Source organism: Rhinolophus sinicus, linkage group LG12 (genome assembly GCF_036562045.2).
Source record: "Rhinolophus sinicus isolate RSC01 linkage group LG12, ASM3656204v1, whole genome shotgun sequence".
Lineage (NCBI taxonomy): Eukaryota > Metazoa > Chordata > Mammalia > Chiroptera > Rhinolophidae > Rhinolophus > Rhinolophus sinicus.
The window spans coordinates 38,542,048-38,544,661 of NC_133761.1; the positions used below are offsets into that span (position 1 = coordinate 38,542,048).

The following is a 2,614-nucleotide window of genomic DNA, read 5'->3' on the forward strand; positions in this document are numbered from 1 at the left end:
TTCTAAGGAGCTGAAGAGAGGGAATAAAGACTGAAAAAGTTTCAACTTTTCTCACCAAAACCTTGGCTGAAAAGAATAGAGAGGTAGTGTGGGACTAGAATCATGGGATATACAAGTGTGTGTGTTTGTGTGTGTGTGTGTTTATTTATATATGCAATTAAATTACATATCATTATACATAATTTGAATAATATATGTATGCATTAAATATTATTTACATGTTAGTTATATTATGTATAAATTTTATGTGTATCTTTTTAAATTGGATGAGCTTATGCCCATTTATAGGATGAAGAGAACGGGAGTTAGTAATGAATCATTTAAGACATAAAAGAGAGGAAGTATTTGAGGATGATCATGAAGGTAAATGGTATGAGATGAGATTGAGAACATACAAGAACATACAAGGTACCAGAACTGACAGGAGTGAGGATCCTTACTAGTGTGAGTCTGGAGGGAAGGAATAAAAGATATGTAGGGAATATACATTATTTGGCCTTTAGCTGAAAAAAATAGCAATTTTTAAAAATGTGTTTTGGATTGCTATTAATTCAGAAAAGTTCCCTAATTCATACCAGAAAAATTGACTTTTCAAAAGGAAAATGCCTTGATGTCCTCTTGGGATGTGAGAGGTAGAATTCTAATACAACGTGGCCTGGGTAGTTCTCAAACTTTGTGGCTCTAGGACACTTTTGTACTCTTAAAACAATATTGAAGGCTCAAAGAGCTTCTGTTTATGGTGGGTTATAATTATAGGTACTTGCCATATTAGAAATTGAAACAGAAATTTAAGAAATATATATTTTTAATTTATTTAAAAATAACAATGATAAACTAATTAAATGCTAACAAAATTACGTATTTTTATGAAAAATAATTGCTTTCAAAAAAATTAGTGAGAGCTGTCTGTTGGTGGATGCTGCTGAGTAAGCATTGTTAAAGTCTCCCCTCCCGTGGTCATCCTATCTAAGTCAGTGTCTCCCAAAGAGCCAGAAGAGCCATGGAAGCTCTTCATTGGAGGTTTCAATTTGAAACAATCTATGAGAGTCTGAGGAGTCGTTTTGAGCAATGGGGAATGCTCACAGACTGTGTAGTGATGACAGATCCAAACACCCAGTGCTCCAGAGGTTTTGGGTTTGTTATGAGTGCCACCATGGAGGAGGTGGGTGCTGCCATGACAGCAGGGCCACACAACGTGGATAGAGGAGTTGTGGGACCAAAGAGGGCTGTCATAAGAGACGATTCTCAAAGATCTGGTGCCCACTTAACTGTGAAAAAGATTTTTGTTGGTGGTATTTAAAAAGACACCGAAGAACATTACCTAAGAGATTATTTTGAACAGCATGGGAAAATTGAAGTGGCTGAAATCATGACTGACAGAGGCAATGGCAAGAAGAGAGGCTCCACTTTTATAACCTCTGATGACCATAATTCTGTAGACAAGATTTTCATTCAGGAATACCATACTGTGGATGGCCACAACTGTGAAGTAAGGAAAGTCCTGTCGAAGCAAGAGATGGCTAATGCTTCATCTAGCCAGGGGTCAAAGTGGTTCTGGGAACTTTGGTGGCGGTCATGGAGGTGGTTTTAGTGGGAATGATGACTTTGGCTATGGAGGACACTTCAGTGGTTGAGGTGACTGGTGGCAGTTGTGCTGGTGGAGGATATGTTGCCAGTGGGGAAGGCTATAATGGGTTTGGTAATGATGAAAGAAGCACATTTGGAGGTGGCAGAAGCTACAGTGATTTTGGCAATTACAATGACCAATCTTCAAATTTTGGACCCATGAAAGGAGGAAACTTTCTCCTTTCTCCTTTGGAGGCAGAAGCTCTGACCCCTATAGTGGTGGAGGCCAATCCTTTGCCAAAACACAAAACCAAGGTGGCTATGGCGGTTCCAGCAACAGCAGTAGCTATGGTAGTTTTAATTACTGCCAGGAAACAAAGCTTAGCAGGACAGGAGAGCCAGAGAAGTGACAGGGAAGCTACAGGTTACAACAGATTTGTGAACCCAGTGGTGGCAGGGCCTAGGTGCTACAAAGAAGACATGTTTTAGACAATAGTGTGTATGGGCAAAATACTCAAGGACTGTTTTTGTGACTGATCCTGTAACACTTTATTTTAGTTTCAGTTCTGTGGAAAGGGTAAAGCATTCGTGTTTTAATGTAGTTTTTTTTTCCCCCCGCACTCATGCTGTCAATTGTTAAATGTAATAGTCTGATCATGATGCTAAATAAATGTGTCTTTAAAAAAATTAGTGAGAAGGTTTTGGATGACTGATTCAATTTCGTTACTGGTGATTGGTCTGTTTAGATTTTCCAGTTCTTCATGGTTCAGCCTTGGAAGGCTATATGTTTCTAAGAAATTATCCATTTCTTCTAGGTTGTTGAATTTGGTGGCATATAGTCCTTCATAGTATTCTTGGATGATCCTTTGTATTTCTGTGGTGTCCATGATAACTTCCCCTTTTACGTTTCGGATTTTGTTAATCAGTGTCTTCTCTCTTTTTATCTTAGTAAGTCTAGCCAAGGGTTTGTCAATTTTGTTAATCTTCTCAAAGAACCAGCTCTTTGTCACATTAATTTTTTCTATTGTCTTTTTGTTCTCTATTTCAT

At 38.1% G+C, this 2,614-nt stretch overlaps 1 pseudogene; it reads left to right on the plus strand.

Annotated features, from left to right (window-relative positions):
* Positions 1 to 311: 311 nt before the first annotated feature.
* LOC141567807 (heterogeneous nuclear ribonucleoprotein A1-like) lies at positions 312 to 2,031 on the plus strand (annotated as a pseudogene).
* Positions 2,032 to 2,614: the final 583 nt, after the last annotated feature.